At 36.3% G+C, this 26,422-nt stretch overlaps 1 pseudogene; it reads right to left on the minus strand.

Annotated features, from left to right (window-relative positions):
- Positions 1 to 772: 772 nt before the first annotated feature.
- On the minus strand, positions 773 to 26,422 carry LOC120528869 (annotated as a pseudogene).

Consider the following 26,422-nt stretch of genomic DNA (forward strand, 5'->3'; position numbering starts at 1 on the left):
CATTAAAGCACTGAACAAGGAAGGTGAAGGTTTTCGTTATTTAAGACAGATGTTCCCAAGAACATCTAACGCCAAGATCAAAAAATCGTACACTTACATAGATCTTTGTAGACACGGAACACACATGAAATGCATGTGTTCCAAATAATGATATATTGTTTACACTATACAGCTACAGGTACCTCACTCCCAGATAAACAAGGCTTGAGCTGGGAGAGATTTTTGCCCTTTCTGCGGCAGTGTGGGGATGTGATAGCAGGATGCTTGCTGCTTTTGCTGATCGACACTGCTGATTTACAAAACAAAAGACGCTGACAGAGATATACGAAGGAATTTAAGGTAGGCAGGGATTGTGAGTTTTTTCAGAGGCTTCAGGAATTCTAGTGTTAAGAATTTAAACTGGTATTAAAATACTTCAGGAATCTCTTCCCTGTTTTGAATAATAATTATTGGTTTATTAACAATATGTTCTTTTTCCACTTTTCTCTTTTAGTAATATGCATGTGACAAACTGGCTTGAATGGAAACAAAAACTTTTTACTTTTTTCATTATATGATTTTCTTATTTGTCTATATGTGACTGTGTTGTAATTATGGTAATAATCCTCTTCGTAGGTCTCAGTGTGGGACTGACCTTTTTATTTGGGTCCTTACATTACAAAGTTTAAGAACTCCTGTCCTATGGTGATGAGTTTAGACTGACTGAGGTGGCTCGGCAGTGTCTGCTCCTCTGTAACTCACAGTTCTTGATTTCTGTTATAAACTAATTTCCTTACCTTCCTGTTGAGTTCTGAGGTCTGTTATCCACCCATAGAAAATGACCTTCGGTCACTTGATCTGATAGTCCAATCCAGTAGGATTTCTCTTCACCTGTTTTGTTTCTTAAGTTATTTATTAAAAAATCCTGAAAAAAAAATGAAATTTTTGCATTTCCTGGATACATTGGAGTGACATCATCAGGCTTACTTTAACTCCCCCCTATAATTCCTCAACCTCTCCTTAGACTGACCATCTTGACATCATCTCAGTTCTTTATCATCATCCCTTTATGTTACCCCACTATGATGAATGACATACCTGCTCTGTTTCACTCTCTATAATTACCAGATGCCCCACTGATTGATGTGCAGTTGTCTTGACTTTTGTTCCAGTTCATTTCATCAGTGAAGAAGAAATAACAGTTGGATTTGAAGAGCAATGAGCTCTGAGGACAAGCAGAACATGATGGACCTAAAGAAGAAAAGAAGAAAGAGAAAGTGATTAAGAAAATAAGACCACAGATCTGAGTATCCATACTGTCTTATATACACAAATGTACACTGAATTTCATAGAAAGTCACAGACAACAGACAGATGAGACATTGGAGATTAGCAAACTAACTGTGTTTAATGTAGTACTAAGAGACTCACACAAACATCAAATCAGGATAAGTTTGAGCTGACTCTGACTTACAACTTTGTTATCAGATGATGAAAAAGCTGGTCCTGGTATGAAGAGTTCAACCACTTAGTTTAGATTGTAAATAGGGGTCCGACACAGCTGGATGTCTGCATCCCTGTTAAATCTGCTGTTCTAACTGGCCTGGTGTGCCATTAAAGTTTAGCAGATTGTGCAATGCCCAATATGTCCTACAACAGGAATTAAAATATTTGAAGTTCCATCACTTCTTTCAGTCTTAAATTGTTAAGTATTGCATTTTTATTATATATGCGGCACGGTGGCGCAGTGGATAGCGCTGCTGCCTCACAGTTAGGAGACCCTAACCCTCCCTGCATGGTGTTTGCATGTTCTCCCCGTGTCTGCGTGGGTTTCCTCCGAGCGCTCCGGTTTCCTCCCACAGTCCAAAGACATGCAGGTTAGGTGGATTGGCGATTCTAAATTGGCCCTAGTGTGTGCTTGGTGTGTATTTGTGTGTGTCCTGCAGTGGGTTGGCACCCTGCCCAGGATTGGTTCCTGCCTTGTGCCCTGTGTTGGCTGGGATTGGCTCCAGCAGAACCCTGTGTTTGGATTCAGCAGGTTGGAAAATGGATGGGTGGATGGATATTTCTCTGTCTGGGAAGTGATTTAACAAGGTATTACATATAGCTTTTAAGAATGTGTTTATCTTTTAATTCTTCTTATGTACATCTAATGTTTTGTAATGATTTTTGTTTTGTAAATGTGTGAACAATTGTGCAGTTTGATATGGATTAAAAATTAGTCAGCCTAAAATTTTAATTTACAGATAATATAGATTTCAGGGCTGTGTTTCCTAAAAACAATTAATCTTATGAATTAAGCTCTATGATTAATGAGCAGCTTTAAGATTCATATATGGAACATACAAGCTACTTTTTTATGCATTTCCCAAAACCTTTCTTAAGCAGCTGCTTTACAGGCAATTATAAAGTACTATTTAGTTAAAGCTGCCCCTGAAATAACCTGCAAAAAAGCATCATAAGTTGACTGAAGAACAGCCGATATGTTTTCATTATTGGTTCTTCAGTTGAATGAAATGTACTTGTGTAAAGTAATTGGAAAAATAAACTTGAATTTAATAACCAAATATGATAATGTATGTAAAAAAGCACAAAATGAGACATGTATTTTTTCTAAGTCAAAAAAAAAGAGAGAGAAATGACAGGCATGCCATAAAAGAAGAACACATTTCTTTTTAATGACAGCAGAATGTTGCTGTTTACAAGTGCCATTTGAACAGTGAGAAAAACAAAAGTGTGGTGATCACCTTGATCATACATTATGTACTGGCCCACCTGGACAACAAGAGAGAGAAATACGTGCAAAGCTATAAACAGACTATAGTTCTGCATTTAATACAATAAATCCCTCTAAGATCATCACCAAGCTCAAAGACCTGCATCTGTGCCCTTTACTGTGCAGTTGGGTTTTTAACTTCTTGACAAGCAGACCCCAGGTGGTTCAAGTGAGTGGCTACACCACATCATACCTCACTCTCAACACAGCCTCTCCACAAGGGCCTCTTGTATACATATGACTGCATGGCTTCACATGCCTCTAACATCATTGTCAAATTTGCTGATGACAAAGGCTTACCTAAATGAAATGGGGAGTCCCTCGCATTGAGAACACCAGTCTTCTCCTGAATGTCAGCAAGACAAAGGAGTTGATTGTGGACTTAGAGAGAAAATAGCAGAGACTCAATCACTCCTCAGTATTTATAATGCTTAGGTGGAAAGACTGGACAAACCTTTTTGAAGAAGATTTGAATTGGTTCCAGCACATCGACACTTTGGTCAAGAAGGCATGACAATATCTTTACCATATCTGACACCTCCGGTTTTTGTGCTACCCTTCTAGTTACTTCACAACTTCTACATATCGACTATAAAACGTATTCTGACAGAAAGCATCAATGCCTGGTTTGAGAACACCACGCAACAGGACCAGAAGGCTTTGTACAGCGTGGTGCTGTCAGCTGAATGCATCACTGGGTGTGCATTCTCAAACTTCTAGGATATCTGTACCAAGTGATGTCAAACCAGGACAAAGAAAATGATTAGCGAATGTATATATGCAAAGAGATTCAGCAGGGGTGCTGTGGACAATAAATAATCAATTTTGTTTTAACCAGACATATATTATAGTTAATTTTTTAGATAAATATGCTTGTAATAATGTACTACATATGTGGCAAAGCTTTCATCTATATCTTAATATGTCTATTAAGATAAGTCAACTAGTAATTTCAAAAAAAATAACCACAGTAAGAAATTTCTGAGAAAAATATACTTTAAAGTTTGGAAATGTATAAATAACATAGTTAGAATCAACAAATATCAAAAATAAATATTATATATATATATTAATAATTTTATTGTATTCATTCCATACAAATAGATCAATTTTACAAATAATAGGACTGAGATTGAAAAACAAGTCGACTCCCAGTCCTGAGAGAGAGCATGGCCATCGGATTAAAACTTACCTAAATTGATGATTTTAATAGAGCAATAGAGATGGATGGAGAAGAAAAAGAAATGAGGAGATAATTGTTTCCTCTGTGCTTTAAGAGCTTATTCTAAAATATTATTGATTAGATCCTGCCAGGTTTTGAAAATTTTTTGATCCTCTAAGTATTTGATTTTTTCCAATTTCAAATAGTATAAAACATTGGTTTCCCACTGACTTACAAGAGGAGAGTTAGGATTCTTCCAGTTTAGCAAACTCAGTCTGCGTGTCAAAAGTGTAGTGAATGCAATCACAATTTGTTTGTCCTTTTCCACTTTAAACCCATCTGGAAGAACCCCAAACACAGCTGTTAATAGTTTAGGAGGGATTGTGACACCAAGGCTGTCTTAAAGGTAATTAAAAATTTTGGTCCAAAATGATGTTAATTTGGTGCAGGCCTAAAACATGTGACCCAGTGAGGCTGTGACTTGACTGCAGCGTTCGCAGGTTGGATTTTGCCCTGGAATCATTTTGGACAGTTTTTGGCGAGACAGATGTGCTCGATATATAATTTTGAGTTGAATAATTGTATGCTTTGCATATATGGAGTTTGAGTGAAGTCTCTGCATTGCTACTTTCCACTCCTTTTCTGATATATTAATTGAGATATCTTTTTCCCAGTGTCTTCTTCGATCTTTGAAAGGGAGTGACTGTAAAATAATTTTATATATTGCAGAGATGGTGTCTAAGTCCTTGGAATTGAGCAATATTGTTTCCAGCATGGATGAGGGTGCAAGATGAGGAAAATCGGGCAGGTTTTGTTTAACAAAGTTCCTAATTTGAAGATAGTGAAAGAAATGTGTAGCTGGAAAGTAAAATTTGGAATGTAATTGTTCATAGGATGCAAAGATGTTGTCTATATAAAGATCTCTAAGCAATTTAATTCCAAATCTTTTCCAGATATTAAAAACTGCATATGTTTGCGAGGGTTGAAAGAGGTGGTTCTCATGCAGAGGTGCCACAGATAGAAGCTTCTCCATCTTAAAATGCTTTCTACATTGGTTTCATATTCTGAGTGAGTGAAGCACAATTGGGTTATTAGTATATTGGCCATAACTTGCATTTATTGGGGCACAAAGCATGGAATATAAAGAAGTACTGCAGGATTTTATTTCTATTGTGGACCAGGCCTGTGTATGTTCATCTATTTGTGTCCAATTTTATAGCTTGTATGTTTGCTGGCCAGTAATATAACTGAAAGTTAGGTAGAGCCATGCCACCTTCTGCCTTTGGTCTTTGTAGGTTCGCTCTTTGGATACGTGGATATTTTGAGTTCCAAATAAATGAGGTTATTGTTGAGTCTAATTGCTTAAAAAATGATTTATTGATTTATATTGGAATGTTTTGAAATAAAAAAGACCTTAGGAAGAATATTCATCTTAACAGTGTTAATTCTTCCAGCTAGAGTGAGATGAAGAGTTGACCATCTATACAAGTCTTGCTTAATTTTTTCCATACAGCTGGCGAAATTTTGTTGATAAAGAGCTTTGTGTTTACTTGTGATATTTACCCCTAGGTATTTAAACTGATCTGCAATGATAAAAGGTAGGGTGTTCAATCCAAGGTTATTATAGTTTTGCCTTTTTATATTAGTTTTTATTTCTATATTTTTTCTGACCTTACTTGGAAATTCAGTTTAGTTTTAGTTTTCCTTCATCATGTATTTTTAGTTTTAGTTTAGTTTTTATTTCACAAAGACATTTCTATTTTATTTTTATATATATTAGTTTCAGTTTTAGTTTTAGTAATTATGGCATGGAGCGCCTAGTTTTGTGTCACAATCAGACAGAACTGTACACTTAACAGATTTGGATATGAGTTTAATGTTAGTGGAAGCTTACTATACTGCCTGGTTTACTATCTGGTTTTGTTTTTGTCTGATAAAAACAAGCATAATCAAAAACTAGACACTGAATATGAACGATTTTACACAATTTTATAATTTTTAAAATATTTTTTCTTGAAAATCACAGGGGCTTAGGAAGAACAGGGCTCTTAGACTTGAATCAGTGTGCAGACCCCACTTAGCTGTATTGAGGGAAACAAAGAACAACAAGCATGCAGTGTCAAGGTTAGGGGTGGTGAGTCTTGAATAGCCCACCATAAGAACAGTAAACCCATAATGAGCAGAGCAAGAGCAGGTAATAAGAGTATGGACAGGCACAAAACAACAGAGACAGCGTCTGAGATTAAGAACAACATATACATTATCTAAACCTGTTTATCCAGACTAGGATTGCAGGAAACCTGGAGCCTACCGCAGCAGGTTTGGATGCAAGGCAGGAAAAATCCCTGGTATGCAATATGTATGATATGGCTGATGTTAAAACAAAAAAGAATATGATATTTCAACTATCTATTTTGAGAGAGAGAGAGAAAACATTGAAAAAAGGGAGACAAATATTTTAAAATATAATTCTGCTAATGAATTACTTTCACAATATCAGGTATTTTGAGTTGTGAATATGAACTAAAAATGATAAATTAATAAATATGGAATAAATACAAAAACCCATTAGTAGTTTTTCATCACTTGTCAGGCTCTACCTTTGTTTGCATCGCTTCATTGTTAAACGATGTTTTAAAGCAAAAGTGATTGGTCAGTAACAATATGCTGATCTTGTATGATGACCTAGTCAGTATCTCGATTAGTGGCATTTTATTTTCAAAAACCGGGAGTGGACTCCCCTCAACTTTCTTGTATACTCAGATATGGGGAAGGATATTTGAGAGTAAACCGCAAGACAATGATTATATTTTTATATTATGTACATTAAGGAACCATCAACAACAAATCAAATTAATAATATATTGAACAATTATTATAAAAGTAAAGTTGAATAAATCGGACTCTGCAGCATAAATAAAAAAATAAAAAACATTGAGTATGTGTTCAGGTAAAGTACCACTTCCGGGTGATGGATTTGGCCCAAAAGTTAATACAGATCTGCAATTATGGTGTAACAACCACATGCCAAACTTCATCCATCTATCTAGTTGCGTTTTTGAGTTATTGTGTATACATACAGACACACGCACACACAATTCCAAAAAACAGTATTGTTGGACACTGGTTAGTCTATAACGTTAAAATTCATCAAAATATCGAGGTCGAATTTTTTCATGATTACTATACCTTCTCTATACTTCATATATGGGAAAGTAAAAACGATTTCTCCTGTGCGAAGTGGCAGGTGAATTGCTGTCAACAAAAAGCAGACACCTGAGAAATAAACTGAAACGTTACTCACTCGTGATTTTTCTATCCAAATGGTAAACATTTTGTTGACCAGCACATTCTGATTTCAGCCATTTGAATTACATCTTGATATACAACAAGCACAAAGAAATGCGGCACACAAATCGCTTTCTATTTCTCACCCTTTACGCACCCGCACTCAGCTCGCTCTGTCACCGCAAATGCTGTGTGAACAGCCGCCGTTCACTGGATGAATATGTGCGGGCGGCTCGTGGTGGATGACTCAGTTTTAGAGTTAAAACTTACAAGGTTTAAAGACTAACGGTAAGAATATTCATTCAAAAACGAAAACTAAAAATATTTTAGTAAATTATTATTTTATTTCAGTTAGTCTTTCCAGCTACTTTAATAGTTTTGTTTAGTTTTAGTTTTTCATTTCAGTTTTGTTAATTATTTTATTTCAGTTTACGAAAATGTTATTTTAATAATAATTTCAGTTTTAATTTTAGTTTTCGTTAACTATAATAACCTTGGTTCAATCTAATACTAGTTTTTTTTGGGGGGGTTAAGATGGTGCCGACTGGTGTGGCTGGCCGTCTGCTCATCTCTCTAGTCTATGTTTTAACTTTGTTTTTATGTTTTAGTTCATCCCAATGATCACTGTCCTATGATCGGGAGTCTTTACTAAACATATTTTCTGGCCTACTTTCCTCTCAATTTTAATCTTCTGATTGGATGTTTTGTGAGACTCCACCTTTGTTTTATTCATCTCCTGACTTCTTCACCTGGACGTCGGTGTTCAACTGTATCAGTGAGTTGAATGCACCTCGGAGATGCAAAAGCACCCGCCGCCGACGTGGGAAAAGAGCTGGAATTGCTGTTAAACAATGCCGACTCAAGTCCCAGAGCTTTGTTTCCCGATACCTGCGAGTTATTTATGACCCTTCTTTTTCCTGCTCAGGAATCCATCACTGATTCATGGGCGCTGGACACCGGATTTAATTTCTCCATTTCAAGACAGCATCACTTTTCCTTGGTGTGCAATCGGGCAGTAAACACTGCTAATCTTCGCATACTCATACTCGCACACTTTTTAAACTATCCTCGTTTGACTTGTCGTGTGTCGGGATGGGGTCATTGCGACTGTTTTTAAAAGTATGTTCTTGTGTCGGAGCCTTACAAGAGGTCCGTTTAGCAGCTTTGAACTTCAACTTTTCGAAGTGTGCAGCTCCCCTTCTTTGTTGTTTGCCGTGGTTTATAGACCTCCTGTAATTAATAATACTTTCATTTCTGAATTCTCTGATCTCCTGGCTGATATCACCCTCTCCCATGACAGAGCATTTATTGTCAGTGATTTCAACATTCACGTTTGTTGTCAATTGAAACCTTTGGTCAAAGACTTTTTATCACTATTGGACTCATTTGATTTTATACAGCATATTAATACGCCAACTCACTCTCTTTGTCACACCCTTGATCTCGTTCTTACTCATGATATTTCAGTGAATAGTATTGACTTATGTGATGTTTCTTTCACTGATCACTTTCCTGTAATGATGGATCTGCATATTACTGTTGATGTCCCGACTAATAGCTGTCCACCACGTTGCTCGCACTTTTTAAATTCTTCCATTATATCTGATTTTAAAGCCATTTTCTTTAGTCTTTATATGCATGACAAAAATAATTATATCGATGATTCTGTCGTAAAATTTAATTCATCCTGTAAAACGGTTTTAGACGCAATTGCTCCGCCCAAGATACGCAGTAATAAGGTAAGACCTGCTCCCTGGCTAAATGAAACTACGTGATCACTGCACCGCGCCTGTTGAACTGCTGAACAGCGTTGGAAAAAAGATGGACTGACTATCTCTAAACAGATTTTCAGGACTTCTCTTTTCAATTTCCTGGCTGAAGTTAAGAAATCGAAGCATGACTTCTTTGCTGATTTAGTATCCCGTCATTCAAACAATCAATTAATGCGGCCATTCACCCTTATTCTATGATGGGATTAAATAGCACTGTTCATTCATGTGAGCAGTTTCTATCATTCTTTGTCAGCAAAATTGATACTATCCGCCGCGGCATTGTTCAAACTGAATATAAACTTCCTACTGTTAATCATGACATTGTATTAGATTCCTTTGATCAAGTCTCACTTTCAATGCCAAAAAGAACTATTGACACCCTTAAACCAGCTTCCAGCCCCCTTGATATTGTACCACCACGTCTCTTAGTGGAAGCCTTTGATGTTTTGGACCCATGCTTACTAGCGATTATAAATGATTTTATTAGTTTGGGGGTTGTGCCCTCATTTTTTAAACATGCTGCAGTCCGTCCCCATCTAAAAAAGGCAGGATTAGATCCTAGAGTTTTAACCAACTTTCGTCCAATTTCCCAACTGCCATTTCTGGCTAAAATTCTAGAAAACATTATTTATAATCAATTGGTCAGTCACCTTAACTCCAATAATTTATTTGATATCTACCAATCTGGTTTTAGGCGTTACCATGGTGTTGAAACGGCACTGAAAGTGGTCAACGACATCTCTCTTATTACTGACTCAGGTGATGCGGCAGTCCTTGTCCTCTTTGACCTGTCCACTGCCTTTAATACCATTGACTATGAAATATTGCTGATGCAGTTCGAACATCTTGTTGGGCTTAAAGGGGCTGCTCTTAACTGGTTCAAGTCATATTTAACTGGTAGACACTTTTCAGTGACTTTAAATTCCTCTTTTTCATCTACTGCTCCTCTTAAATATGGTGTTCCTCAGGGATCCATTTTGGGTCTTATTTTATTCTCTATATACCTTCACCCTATTGGAGTGATTTTTAGGAAATTTAACATTTGTTTTCACTGCTATGCTGATGATACTCAGGTTTATATTCCCGTCTGCAACTCTGCAACAAATCAACTCCACAACTGTCTCTCTGAACTAAGATCCTGGATGGCTAATAATTTTCTTGATCTAAATCAAAATAAATGGAGGTGCTTATAATGGGTCCACCAGCTAAAGCCCAAATTGGTCTTGGACTTCTTGGCTCTTTCTCTGTCTTTTCCAAACCTCAAGTCCACAATCTCTTTTGAGAAACAAGAAAATTCTGTAGTCAAGAATTGCTTTTTCCAACTTCGTCTATAAGGTAAGATAAAGCCTTTTTTATCTTCTAAAGATCTTGAGAAAGCTACTCATGCTTTTATTTTTTCTCGCCTCGATTACTGCAACTCGCTGTATTCTGGGATTAACAAATCTCTGATACACAGGTTACAGTTGGTCCAAAATGCTGCCGCTCGTTTTCTGGTTGGGGCAAGATAGTATGACTCTGTTTCCCCTATTTTAGTTTCTTTACACTGGCTGCCTGTCAGTTTTCAAATTGATTTTAAAATCTTGCTGCTAGTTTTTTAATCTTTACATGGGCTCGCTCCTGCCTATTTATCTGAATTGTGTGTTTTACACCAGCCATCCAGAGTGCTTAGATCTTCTGGCCAGTTGTCTCTGGTTGTCCCTCGTACCAAGTGTAAAACCAAGGGGGACAGGGCCTTTGCAGCTTCTGCCCCTCGCCTGTGGAACTCTTTACCTCATCACATAGAGGAGTCGTCTGCAATTGAACTGTTCAAGACAAGATTAAAAACTCACTTTTTTTCACTTGCTTTCAGTGACCTTCAGTAATACTGATGGTTTCCTCTTTGTGATCATATAACATTATTTCTATTTATTATCTATCTTATTTTATGTTCATATATTTTATTACTATTCATGTTTTATTATTTATTGTTTTTGTTTTTCTTTTATTCTATTATTGTAAAGCACTTTGGCCGCAGCATTACTATGTTGTTTTAAATGTGCTATATAAATAAATTGACATTGACATTATATGCTTAAGATTTCACTGGAAAGAGTACACTTTTATTCAGATTAATTCTGAGACAAGAGATCTTTTGAAATTCTGTAAGTGCTGTTAAGACTGCAGGCAAAGAATTTTGTTAGTCTGATATACTGTATACAGTTCCATATCATCTGCATATAGAGAAATGTTCTGTTCCAGTCCTTCTCTGATAATCCCATTTATCTGATCAGCATTTCGACAGTGAACCACCAGTGGTTCAATAGCGATTGCAAATAGCAGTGGTGACCAGGGGCATCCTTGTCTGGTACCACATTCTAGTTTAAAGTAATCTGAACAAATGTTGTTAATACAAACTGAAGCTTCTGGATTGGTATACAGTAGTTTGATCCATGCACAAATGTTCGGGCCAAACCCGAATTTCCTAATGTAGCAAAAAGGTATTTCCATTCAATCATGTCAAATGCTTTTTCTGCATCAAAAAATAAATAAAATATAAAAGAATATATGCGTGTGGTGATTTTACTCCACTCAAATAGTCAGGTATCATGTTAGCCATTTATGGGTGCAACAAGAAGTGAAGGAAAATCAAACTTTTTATCTGTTAATTGAGTAGATTACAATATGCAAGCTTTTCATTTCACCTTGCCTGAAGAAGAGGCGTGAGGTGCCTCTAAAACTTGCATATAATATTCTGCTCAGTTAGTAAATAAAAGATGTCAATTTGTTTCACTTCGTATTTCTCACAACTCGGAACTAAAGTGGTTTTTGTAATTAAATGACCATTTGCTTAAATGTTTTAATAAAATAACAAATGGCATCAGAGCATGCTACCTACTTGATTCTTGCATTTTTTTTTATTATACTGGAAGCCTTAAACAGCCACATTATCAAGAGACAACTGAGCTTTGAAACAGATACCAACATTGTATGCTTCATGTATTCATGTGTTGGGTTGACAGGTATTCAAGATAAATGATATACAAATTGGTAACTATAAAGAAAACTGTATTAGACTTGTAGAACAGTTTCTCTGTTAACATTTTCTGGTGAGCAAAGCTAATAAAATGTGACAAAGCTAAACATTAATTTCTAAAAGACTGAAACTAAAAAAAAAAAACTAAATAATACAATAAAAACTAAATGCAAACCACAATAAAATATTGAAAAACTAAATAAAAGCAGAATTTAAAAACTTTAAAAAAATCTTAAAATTAGAAAAACACTGCTGCAAATGTGACAGCTTATCTCTTACTTCTGTCCAGTGGTTCTATCTCTCTGTCTCTCACTTTGGTCCGACTTACCACATCTGACTTGTTTTTGTGTACCACTGGTAAGAGTCACTATGCTGGATAACAGAGAGGCTGTTGGAAGCTTAACTTTGTTAAAGACCGGAGTATAGCCACAATGAAAGGATACTGGTAATGGTAGCACTTGTTGTCATGCCAGTGGGATTGGGCTACTATTGCTAAAGAATGTTAAGTGCCATAATAATCCAGGGCCCCTTCTAGGGCATGTTATGATTCCCTGGATCCTGGAGTTAAGATGGCCATTTCAGTGGGTTATGTGCCATTGGATGGTAGTGATAATAAAAACTCTGTGAGTAGGTTCTTAATCGTGGGTATAAAGGAAGATACCTTGGAAAAAAGCTATACAGGGTAGGTGTTTCCTTAGTCCAACAGATGGTAGCAGGGAGGAGGTTGTTCTTATGCATGGCACCCATGAGTTGGTCGTATTTTACCTTCCTTTAAATAGAGCAATGGATGACAGATACATCTAAGGCCATTAGATTATTTCTGGAGGGAAGCCCCAGCAGTTCCAAAAACTATACCTGGCCTCAGCAGATATCCCTGGGATATGGATAGAAGTGAGTCCTTCTTCTAAAATCCCCTTCCATAAGTTACAGAACTGAACGTGGACTCAGAAGGCTTATTTTGACAAGAGCTTGACTGGAAAGGACGAGACGCTACAGAGTATGCCAAATAGGCTTGTAAGGTCAGAGGAGAGCTGATGTGGATGCTATTTTGATGGATAAAAGCTGTAGGCATCCCATCTATTAGTCAGGGCAAATATTTCCTAGGCAGGCCTACTAGGGTAGTGAGTTATTTGTTTCTCTTTCTTTTGACAGCTCAGTATTGCTTCCTATCTTCCAAAACAGATGCAGTGTAACCAAGGTCCAGCTAACAGACATTTCAGCAAACATGAGATCACTTAACAACATGGAATAGAAAACCAACAACTCCACTTAACATCATATCTATGTGTTCATCACAGTACTGGTGACCTGGGTCAAATAGCCACCCTCTCAATTCCACATACTGTATATACTTGTTTTGACAATTCTTTTATTTGAGTGTCTTGAGCACCCACTTGAGCTACAAGCAGCTGTACTTGTTTGATCTGGAAAGTGCCTACTAAAATAAAGACTGATCAATTGATTTTTATTCAAACATTTATCATTTCTGTCAAATTAACAAAATCTACCAACTTGATACAAGCATGTTCTGTACATTTCAGTTCCACTCCTTCTTTTATTCTTTCCTTCACAGATACACCAGACACGGCAATCCAGAGTACTTATAGTCACTTGGTTTGTGGAAGCACACATGCACTAAAGCTTTGTCTTAATTAATTTTCAACATTTGAAACTTTTCATTTTTACCATTCTTATTCCAATAAAACCTCATTTCATTTTTCAGCTTTATGCCAAGAGAAGCAAGTGAAAATCTGACCTAGTGAAAGAAGCTGGATTCTACCAGCCTACAGAGGTAGAAGCTCTCATTCCTTCTTTTTCAATGGAGGTCCATTCCAACTGGGCGACAAACAACTCAGCAAAAAGACAACTCGGTGACAGACAATTCGCCGAAAGACAGTTCGACCACAGACAACTCGGCAACAAGACAACTCGCTGACATACTTTACCAGTTAGGTAATAGTTAGGTTCAAAGAGATTTTTAATGATATTTAAATGACAACATAATGTGCTTGAAAATCCACAGAATCACCTGCTTTATAAGAGTCCAAATATGTTGAGAGTAAAGATATTCCTTAAGCCATACTCGCAGGTCACCTTTTGTATTCTAAATAATGTTATCATACGATTACAATCAATACAATTTATATAAAGGATTAGCAATTTTGGTTGCAGAAGATAACGTAAGATAGAGTTTGTTCCATCTGCAGAATAAAGTTTGTCAATTATAGAAATTTATTTTCAACATTTTAAATCACGTTGTCATTTAAATATAATGAAAAAATCTCTTTGAACCTAACTATTACCTAACTGGTAAAGGATGTCGCCGAGTTGTATTTTGCCAAGTTGTTTCTTCACTGAATTGTCTTTCGCCGACTTGTCTTTTCGCTATGTTGTCTTTTGTTGAGTTGTCTTTTCGCCGAGTTGTATTTTCGCTGAGTTGACTGTCATACAGTTGCCACAGTTGCCATCTTTTTCAGCTTAGTCCGTCTTGATTCCCCACATTTTGGTGACATTATAGCCAAATACTTTAGGCAATAAAGCATAGGGTGCCACACAGATATATACAATACACACATACCCATATGGAATAATACTTACCAGAAAAGAAATAGCCAACCAGGGCAGCCACCAGTAAAATTATCAAGAAGAGCAGCAGTATGAGCCAACAAGCTTTGGTGTTCACATTGGGACAAGGCACTTGAGCTTCCAGGAGACAAAAGAGTAGGAATTACAAATTGGAAGAGTGTATCAGTTAAATGCTTCCAAAGCTCAATGTGTATGTCAAGTCAGCCCTCCAACCCACAGGCGGTTTTACCTGCTGATGTCTTCTTGGAAAGGCCAGAAGTTTCTCCAGTGCTGCCAGGATTGCTCTCTTTGACTTCTTTCGGTGATTCACCAGAATCTTAAAAACAGACACTAATGAATAACAAATCCAGTTTATCCATCTATTTCCGACCTATTTCTCTTAAAGGGCAAGTTTGATGTTTCTCAAGTTGAAGTAATGTATTCACAATCATGGTAGCCTATACATTAATTTGCCACATAAAATTGTGTTCTATAGTGAAGGTTTTTTTTTTTTTTATAAATTTTAAAAATACTTTTTTCTAGCAACTTACAAAGAGTCTTTATGGAACCCTGTGTCCTTCCCTAATAAATAATATCATTACAATGTATCAAACATGTCTGTTTTGAAGAGGCAAACATTTCAAATAAATAAAACATGCCTTCTGTGTTTATGAGGTATCCTTGTGATAACAGAAGGAAACTAGAAATAATCATTTTATCACTGTTTCTTGGTCCTATTTTCTCAAAGTAAAGATGTGTCTTGCCCATTTGAGTTTTTGCAGCAGCTGTGGAGTTTTGACAACGCAATGCAGAACCCCACACTTTACTTTACAATCTGTGTAGATATTGTCCATAGGCCATGAAGTGAGATACGCAGCAAGAGGCAGTCAAGTGAAAAGAGCAAATACCACATCTAATTGGCTCTCTTTCTCACGCATTCACAACCTACAAAGACTGCTAAAAACACATTATTTTTACTTGGCTTTCTCATAACTTCATTTTAGTTTAATCCTGATGCTCTGTATATTTCAATTAATTATCATTACTATTCATGGTGGCTCCAAGATGCTTATTAATCCCTATTCTCTCTTCTGTTCTTTTTCTGGTTTTCTGTGGTGGCGACCTGCACCACCACCACCTATTCAAAGCACCATGATGTCCCTACATTGATGGATGAAAGGCCAGAAATCCATGTGACCGTCATCATCAAGTCCTTTCATGAGAACCCTGAATACAATGAGGACTGATTGAGGTCATTTATGTTAGGTAGAATGCCTAGAGGGGGCTGGGTGGTCTCATGGCCTGTAACCACTGCAGATTTTATTTTTTCTCCAGCGGTCTGGAGTGGTTTTTTTTTTTTTTTTCTGTCCTCCCTGGCTATCGCATCTTAATTTTACCCTATGTTAATTAGTGTTCTCTTATTTTAATTCTTACTTTATCTTTTTTTCTCCTTCTTCATCATGTAAAGCACTTTGAGCCTACATTATTTGTATGAAAATGTGCAATAGAAATGCATGTTGTTGTTGCTGTTGTAACAGCTAATGTCTGATAAGCTTACTGGTGCCAAAAATGGCTGCCATCACTTCATCCAGGTAGATGCCGCACATTAGTGGTGGTTGCTGTGGCTACCCACTCACATTGAGTAGTGAGAAAAGTGCTATATAATTTGTAAAGAATTATTAGTAATAATTATTATTATTATTGGAGTTTCACTGTACTTTGTACACATAACTATACATGTTAAATGAACTCCTTACTCTGCATTGTATTTTTATTAAAAGTGTTATTTTTTTTTTAAAGAGGCAAGCCAGTTTTGCCATGTTGTGTCTTACACATGCATGATCAAAAAAAAAAAAAGCCTACAGAAAAAAGGCAGAGTGTACAATGTTGTTATAGTAATAAAAGAACTAAGCACAATGTTTTTGAGAGAATAAATTTACTGCCCTGATACTAGTTTATAAACACAGTGCCCACCATAATGTTTGGGACAAAGGCACATTTTTTTATTGATTTACTCCTGTGCTCCACAGTTTAAAATTACAAATCAACCAAATGCAGACATTATAATTAAAGTGCACATTGCAGACTTTCATTTAAGGGTATTTGCATTCATTTCGATCAAAGTATGTAGAAATCACAACACAGTTTCTACATAGTCCCCCCATTTCAGAGCACCATAAACATTGCAGGGCACTGTCTATGCAGACTCCATGTAGAAACCTGATGCTGTGAGGGAAGAATGACAGCCCACTCTGCTTACATTAAAACATCAGTACTAAACTTACTAAACGTCATCCCAATTAAACTTACTAAAGTGGCCTTAAAGCGTGTATGTGTTTACTGTACTCAGCGATAGACTGGCACCCTATCTCTGGATTGTTCCTGTCTTGAGTCCAATTCTTTCTAGGAAAGGCTCCAACTTGACCACAACCCTGCCCTGGGTAAGCAAGCTTGGAAGTTGGATGGGTATAAGTATGGATGTATGCAGGACTTGAAGTGGGGCAGAACATTCCGGAAAACCGTTGTGCATACTGTATGTCTATAATATTCTTGTAACTTCATTGCCTATTTCAGAATGACATGATTATGCTGTTTTGCAATATGTGATAATATTATTAGCTTGAAATTTGGACACATTTAGTGATGGGTTTTCTGTCATGTATATATGCAGGGTTCCATAAGCTCCTCCTGTGACATGAAAAATACAGAACTTATCCTTTAATACAAGCTTGAGGGTGCTGGACCTTCTGCATGTAAATTGTCTGGCAACAGGAGGTGGCGTTCATTTATGCACCCGCTCTTATAACTGCATGTGAGAGCAGCTGTAGCCACGTTACCTTTAAAATTATAATCTTTTGTTACTTTAGTAAGCCTTTTTCATTATTATTATTTCACCTGGATAGTGACCCAACATTTCATTTTGTCCTTTGCACCTTCTTTACAATATATGCTGTGTTTTAAAACACAGCTACATTCAGGGTTGACATGTTTGACATTTCTTTATAGACAGTAATGTTAGCTTACTTTAGTTAGAAGGACAGTCAGAAAGTAGGTTCTGTGCAGCCTTGTCTGTGGTTCTGTTATAGTGTCATCATTAGGGACATTTACTGTTTTGGGTGTGTTGCATAAGAATTCTGCATCTGCTGTGGTTCATCGTTAACAATGCGGCAGATCTTTTCACCTCCTAGTGGGTGTGATGGAACACCATTTAGTTTGAAATCTTATTTTACAGAACATCTTTTACTAACCCAGCTGCTAATTCATTTAACCACACATTGTCTCCCATTTTATCTTCATAACTGTAAATGACAGAGACCACATACTGTAACCCAATGATGTCTTTGACTGCCAAAGTATAATCTAATGTAGTTTAACAGAATGGCATTTTCTTCGCTTATATTGATTTTTAACACATGTAATGTATTCTCGGGAAGTATATGATCTCAAGTACAGTATATGTTTTACAGGGGTGTCTTTCAGAGACTTTGCAATCATAGAAAGTTTATCTATTATAACCAAAGCAAATCACTGTCAGTATAACCAGCTTTACAAGGGCACCATTGCTCTTTGTTGTTTAAATCTTTGAGCTCCACCTTCTAAGATGTTGGCTTAGTTTAGAAATATCACACTCAGTGAACCATCAGATTCTTCCCTTTTATATTTAAGCCAAATTCATTCATGGTTGTCTGTAGAAGTATATACAGTATTATACATCTGACTATGCTAGACTACTTCTCTGCCAGAGCTGAGGACACCAAAGATATTCACAAATGTGGGCATCTGGATGAGGACTCTTCCAAAAGGGTCAGCCAGCAGTGAAGGCACAAATTAAAGCTGAACTAAAATTAGAGCAGTTTAAACTTATTGAAGCAGAAGTGCTAGAGAGCATATACTATGAGCCATTGGAACACTTCACTTCATTTCCTGTCTAAATAAAGAGAAGCAGAACTGTGACTTTGTAAAATGACATGGAATTAACTCATACAAGTGTGGTGGCTTTGGCATTTTTTTTAAATTGGAAAAAGAAAAAAGCTGCTTAATTAGACATAGCTGTAGGTATAGCTCTTACAAAAATATAAGAAAAAAATATTTTTGAAAATCATAATGCAACCAATATGAATATATCTTAAAATATATTGCAAAATACTCCAAGGATAAATATATTATAATATTACTGCCATTTTTGTATAATGCAAGTATTATTCAAAATATATTGCAATCTATTTTAAAATATAATATAAATTCTAGTTATAATATAGTATGCCATATATTTAAGGTATATCAGGATTTCACTCTATTTTAATACATATTCATCATTGTATAATGAAGTATATTTTAAAATATATATATTTACCTTATAGAAATCTTGCTAAAAATCAAGCTTACAGTTTATATTTCAGCATTAAAATAATTTGCAGCATTCATACTTTGACATGAATACCGACTTGAACAACGTCTAGGGAGTTACAGGAAGTGTAAAATAAACTGGACTCATTGGAAAGCCTGAGGTTTAACTTTTTACAGGTTTAAAGATCAACCATGATTGGCCTTTCAGAAACATAGGGCTGGTCACACAGTATAATGCATGTCTTTACAAAATATGTTTTGAAATATTTATATGTATATTTAAAGTATATATGCTTTACATTTTATCAACATATATTTTCTTTTTTCGGAAGGGGATATATAGCAATATATTTCATTTTTGTATGGACAGGTAGCTCTGCTAGCTGATGGAGGCTTCAGTTTTCCACCTTACCTCTTGCTACCTCTTGGTTTATACTGAGTTTGCGATTTGTGCTGTCACACTGGGATTTGCTCTAAAAGTGGATGACATTTTCTGAGCCAGATTAATATTTGTTTAAAATATACTGCAATATATTGTAAGGTGTCTTGAAGTATAAACACTACAATATTATAACTTGCAATTACAGTATATTAAAAATGTACTGCAATAGTTTCTAAAATGCATCTTACAATACAGTATATAATTCCTATTGTTTTAACATATATAAAATAAACTGCACTAATTTATATATTTTACAATACATTTCAGTCATGTAATAAATTTCACCTAGAAATAGTTTATTACATATTCTAACATATATTCATATAGGGAGTAAGGTCATTTTTAAAATTATATTTTACATGTATTTCATTTTATAAAGAAAGAAAAAATAACCTAAAATAAGGTTATAAATAAGGAACAAGATTGAAAAAAAAACATAAAAGATAGAACAAGATAGAAGTCATAAAACTGTGTTAATCGCAGATTTGATTTAAAACATTTTATTATAGGAGTGTTGTTTAGAGAAGTTGGACCAGGGATTAATGTCATATGAACAATGCTTTGTTTTCGTTATTCTTGCGTAGTCTCCAATTACAGGCAAAGAAGAATACATATGAAGATCTGAAGAACTACATTAGCTACATTTAAGGTATTTGTGCTGCCTCACATGAATGTTATCTGTTGCTCTTTTGAATGATCTCACCTTCTTTGGAGTCAACATCTGTATTCTGAATTCTGAAGGTGTTTGCTATTTTAATATCTGCATATGTGACATCCTCACTTGGATCTGTGTGAATAAAGCAAAAAACAATTTATTAAGTGTTACTCAGCTAAATTCTGGTTACTTATGTGTACCTTTTAAAATCAACCAAAACATGCTTTACATTTGCACTTATTTAATCCTTAAAATACAATGTAAATATATTCATTAAGAAACATCAGAAAATTTCACCACATTCATGTTACCGCACTGCTATCTTCATTGTAACAATATAAACCTCTTGTTATGTTCAAGTATTGGGTAAACAGGATGAAGAGAGCTGCCACTTGTCTCTTTGCACATTTTTTTTTTATTTTGAGTTGACTCTCCAGGCTCTAGCAGTTTAATATATACTTGCGGATAAGTTCTCCCATGGATAATTGGGACTTGATTTTGCACTATAATTTCTAATGATAATATCGGTCGCATAAGTCGAATGTGCAAAACTCACACTACTGGTACAAGGAATTATGATATGCTAATGCCCACCTAACAGAGTCACCACGGAACACACTGCCTTTTTTTCTATGTGGGTGCGGCAATGTGCTGTATCAGCGTGTGCTCCTAACGTCTCACTGTCTCTCTATTGTGCCTACATGACGACACAGTAATACCCAAAATATTCCCGAAGCAATGTTTGCACTGATTTGTGTTTTTTGTATCTCACACCCTCATACACCTTTATCGTAAGAGCATCCCTTATCGACGATGGAGCGTTCGATCAGAAGAAATTATAAAGCTGGTTTTAAATTAAACATTGTTGAAGTAGCAAAAGAAATTGGTAACTGCACTGCTACAACAAAATTGGATGTGTCTGAGAAACTGATGCAAGATTGGAGAAGCAAGAAGATGTAAAAAAAAAAATTAAGTGTCACATTTTTGAACGGGCGTATAAGTTGGGGTCTGATTTTATGATCGATTTTTCAGGTTACAAGACCCGACTTATATGTGAGCATATATGGTAGGTACATCTATAACCTGTTCTGGCCCATCGAGCCAAACCAAAACTCTGGTACTAATCATGTTTCTGAATGGGAAGGTGTGTCTCCGTCTTTCTGACCACTTCATTACATTTAAGCCCTAGTACCCTCCAAGTACTCCGTTTGTTTCCAGTAGAACAATAAACCCAGTCACACAAGGGCTGAAATTGTAATCTTTGGTGTGTGGTGTTAATTTTTGTACTAGATCTAATGGTAAAATTCCAAAATTGATCATTGCCTTTGTCGTTCTGGTACTAAGTGCACTTACGTACACCAATGCTTGAACATCCATCCATTTTCTAATCCGCTGAATCCAAATACAGGGTCACGGGGGTCTGCTGGAGCCAATCCCAGGGCACAAGGCAGGAACCAATCCTGGGCAGGGTGCCAACCCACCACAGGACACACACAAACACACCAGGGCCAATTAAGAATCGCCAATCCACCTAACCTGCATGTCTGTGGGAGGAAACCCACGCAGACACAGGGAGAACATGCAAACTCCACGCAGGGAGGACCCGGGAAGCGAACCCGGGTCGCCTAACTGCGAGGCAGCAGTGCTACCACCGTGCCGCCCATGCTTGAACATGGTATTTACTAAAGAAAAACTGTGACTAGTCCCTAAATCCAATTACAAAGCACCATTTGGTTTCAAATCAGGTAGGCCATTCCTTCTAATCACACCAAGTTTCACTGCTATTTGTCCACATGAGCATTAAAGTCCCCCAATAGAACGATAGAGTCTCCAGTGGGAGCACTTTCCAGTAGTTGCAGGGATGTGACACTCTCGTTTACCCAAACAAGATAGATAGATAGATAGATAGACAGATAGATAGATAGATAGATAGATAGATAGATAGATAGATAGATAGATAGATAGATAGATAGATAGATAGATAGATACTTTATTAATCCCAAAGGGAAATTCACATACTCCAGCAGCAGCATACTGATAAAAAACAATATTAAATTAAAGAGTGATAAAAATGCAGGTGTAACATACAATAACAATAACTTTTTATAATGTTAACCCCCTCGGATGAAATTGAAGAGTCACATAGTGTGGGGGAGGAACGTTCTCCTTAGTCTGTCAGTGGAGCAGGACAGTGATGGCAGTCTGAAGCTGTTCCTCTGTCTGGAGATGATACTGTTCAGTGGATGCAGTGGATTCTCCATGATTGACAGGAGCCTGCTCACCGCCCGTCGCTCTGCCACAGATGTCAAACTGTCCCTCTCCGTGCCTACAATAGAGCCTGCCTTTCTCACCAGTTTTTCCAGGTGTGAGGCATCTTTCTTCTTTATGCTGCCTCCCCAGCACACCACCAAGTAGAAGAGGGCACTCACCACAACCGTCTGATAGAACATCTGCAGCATCTTATTGCAGATGTTGGAGGATGCCAGTCTTCTAAAGAAGTATAGTCGGCTCTGTCCTCTCTTGCACAGAGTATCAGTATTGGCAGTCCAGTAAAATTTATCATCCAGCTGCACTCCCAGGTATTTATAGGTCTGCGCCCTCATTTTCATCCACCATGAAAATGAGACCATGGAAACTGAGTGATTCTGGCAAACTACCAAGTGACTGAGGAGGGAGAAGCAGTCCTCTTATATCTTACATAAGGAGGTTTCCTTTAAGTGTTCAGCTTCATGCTATAATTCAGAATTGCGATCTATGAAAGCAGCTGGCCGACGCCTTGAGAGAATGTCACGTAAGACTGGCCTCACTGTGCACATCCAGGCTTTCTCTGACCACCAAAGAGCTTACAGAGAACCACTAACTCCTGCCAAGAACACCCACTACGGCAGAATAATAGAAAGTGGCCACGATAACCCAAGGGTTTTGTTTCTCTGTAGTTAATAAACTACTCAAACCCACATCTGGCCCAACTACCTCTTCTACTGAAGTTTGTGAGGAATTCCTACCCACTAAGGTCCTCTAATTCTGGCAATCTTGTTGTGACCCACACTAATCTACACTCCATGGGTGACAGCAGGGCCTTCAGCTGTATAGCGCCCAGACTCTGGAATGACCTACCAAAATTAAATCAGCTGACTCCATGAATTCTTTAAAAAAAACAACTCAGAACTCATCTGTTCAGGAAAGCTTTTAGCTCTACCTGATTTTATTACCCTTCTTTCAGTTTACCTCTCTGTCAAGATGCTCATGTAACCTGTGTGTGTGTGCTAGACCATCAATTATGTTGTCTGTTAGGCTTTTCTCTGAATTCACTGTTGTAATCTTCTTTATCTATTTATTTGGTTTGTACTATGCTATATACTGTATACCCAGCCATTCTTTCTTATATTTTGTAAGTGCCTTGAGCATGGGAAAGGTGCTATATAAATAAAATGTATTATTATTAATGTATTATTATCATCTACAACTCTGTGATGACCAGTGTGATTTTCTACACTGTAGAATGCTGGACTGATAACCGAATCAACAAACTAATTAAAAGGGGTAAGGTTCAATTATGGGACAAAGTCTGGATCTTCTGGAGATAGCAGGGCGGGAGAGAATTGAAACCAAACTGAATGCTATTATGTCTAATGCTGCACATCCTCTCTCTGACACACTAACACTGAGGACTTTCAGCCAACCAACCATTCAGCAGAGGTATGTCAAGAAATGCTACAAAGGCTCCTTTATACCAACAGCAATACACCTGCTAATACCTCACTGGGCTTGGGACTTTCAAGTCTGGAGTTTTCTTTCTTTCTTTTCAATATTTATTTTTTCAGTTTCTATGGTGTATATTTCAGAGGGTTATTTTGTTTCCTATTCTACTGTATAATAATGCTTATTTATTGATTGTGCTTTCTGTAAAAAGTCATATTTCCCCTTTGAGGACAAAACTAAATGCTATGTATCTATCTATCTTTTAAACGTAAGTCAATTTTTTCTGCTATATGGTACCCCAGCCTAACATCACTGCTGCTGAGATCTCAAAAGAGGCACATTATTGCTGAAGGAGTCTTACGTAAATTCTTCTTTTTTTATAAAATTGAATTTACTTTTTTTCCTTTCTTTTGCTCTTTATATTGAATTTTGGCCTCGGTTTACATATTAGGACTTGTTCACCTTGGATTGCCTTTATGTTCATTTTTTCATGATTTGAGATTTTTGTTATATTTTCTTTTTTTGCAAATTAACTCCCAGTTTATCAAGATTCTTTAGGAAAATAGACTCTTCACAGATTGCTCTAACATACTCCTCCTTTTCTGCCCTCAGAGCCCTAGCAGCCATTCGTCTCAGTTCCTGTTACAGACCGGAGTTATCAAGCCATGAACTGCAACTCCTCTCGATGATATCCAGAGTGCCCTGCAAGCTGAAATAACTCCTTGTTGTAACACAACCCTCAGCAACCTTCAAGGTCTTGTCATGGAAGGTCTCCCTCATCACATTAGGATCTGCAGTTGTACCTAAGTTTGCAAATTCCTCATACAAACTGCGTGCAAAGCCATCAAAAACAACCTTATCTTGGAGTCTGGCCAGGTCCAGTCTCATTTTCCTAGTAGGTGGTAGCTTACTGGACCTATGCTGGATCTTTAGAATAGCAACAACAAGTCTGTGGTCAGAATTCACAAACTGGGTACTTCTGTACACCCTGCAGTTCTATAGGAGCCTCCTAATGTAAAAGGTATTGCATAAATCATTTTTCAATTATAACAAAATAATTTACTTAAAGGAACCTTTCAATATGGCATGTAGGGCCATGTGAACTACTTTAAACGTTAGACATATATATTATATTTCAAAATACGAATTCCCATAATAAAATAGTAATATTCTGCATAGTTAGAAACAGCATATGTTTGATTATATTTTTTCGAAGAAAATATTTTTCTTTCTTTTACTGTAAATCAAAATTTAATATATATAATAAACTATATCTGATATATTCTGGCACACATATAATTAAGCATATTTATGTATTTTTGTAGTATAATTAAGTATGTTAAAAGGAAAATTATTTTGATTGTTTTTAAATATATACAGGTATACTGCAATGGATGATAAATTATTTTTGTTTAAATGAATTTTTGAATAAATTTTGCAATAAATTTATTTATGCTTTTACAATGAAAAGCTACTTTCACAAGGGTGTGTCCAGTGCATGTTAAATGCTGTTTTTTTGGAGAATTCAAACAACCAAACTTTACCAAAATACTCTGTGTTAGTACTTTTGTAATACAGTGAACATAAGAACATAAACAGTTTGACAAATGAGAGGAGTCCATTCAGTCCATCAAGCCCATTTGTTCTCATGAAGTTAAAATAATATTCTCATGAAACATTTAAAAACATGTCATAGTATAAATAAATACTGTTGGTTAAAGTATCCAGTTTAAAAAAATTGTAAGGTTTGCCTTGGTTTTCTTTAATTTGCCTTTTATAAATATTTTCTAAGTATACAATGTATTTAAAATATGGCACTAATTTTTAAATTAAACATATAATGAGAAATAGATTTCAATACACTATGACCCAATTTTAAATATATTGCAGTATAGTGTTTTAGAACATTTTTATATTTTGGGATATGCACAATTTCCAACAACATATTGAAAAACAATATTGCAATATTTTACTTTGCTTTTCCTCAATTCATAATAAGAAACCATATTTTCTATAAATACTGACAGCCAACCCAGCTGAAGACTTGCTGGAAGTGTTCATTATTTTCTGTTTGTTCCTCTTACCTTCTGTCTCTTTCTTATTCTCCAATTTCCCCTTTTTCTGTTTCTTCTGAAGGAAGTTCACTGAGGAGTATAAAACATCACTGTCCATACTGCACAGAATATGGAAAAAGCACCAAGTCAGGAGATTTTAATGATTAGGAGAGGTGTCTGCTCCCTTGTTTCTGTTACTGGTTACTAATTAAGTAAAACTCACTTAATCAGAAGTAGTCATTACATAAAATAAGAAAAAAACACAAAAAATAAAAGTGGTGAACACAGGCTGTAGTCCTCAACATTAGGATATTTTAAAATAAAAAATGAGGCAATAAAACCCAAAAAGAGCAAATGATGTGGTAGAGATGGTTTTATGCTAATATCAGCTGGGAGCTTAAATCATAATGAGGCTTCAAATCTGAACAGTAAATTGTCCAAGAACAAGCTGCTTATAAAACAGGAAGCTTGTGAGGAAACACAATACCACGTGTTGTGTTCCAAGTAAAAGCACATAAAACATATTAAAACTCATACATTATAACAAAAATGAAATGGCCACTGGTTAATGAGAAAAAATAAAGTGACCAGGTGGCAGAACTCCTGCTCGACCTTCTGATTGCTGGCACAGATCTCTAGCCTCAGAGCTACCACTTCTCCCTGTTGA

The sequence above is a fragment of the Polypterus senegalus genome, chromosome 4 (assembly GCF_016835505.1).
Source record: "Polypterus senegalus isolate Bchr_013 chromosome 4, ASM1683550v1, whole genome shotgun sequence".
In the NCBI taxonomy this organism is placed as follows: domain Eukaryota; kingdom Metazoa; phylum Chordata; class Cladistia; order Polypteriformes; family Polypteridae; genus Polypterus; species Polypterus senegalus.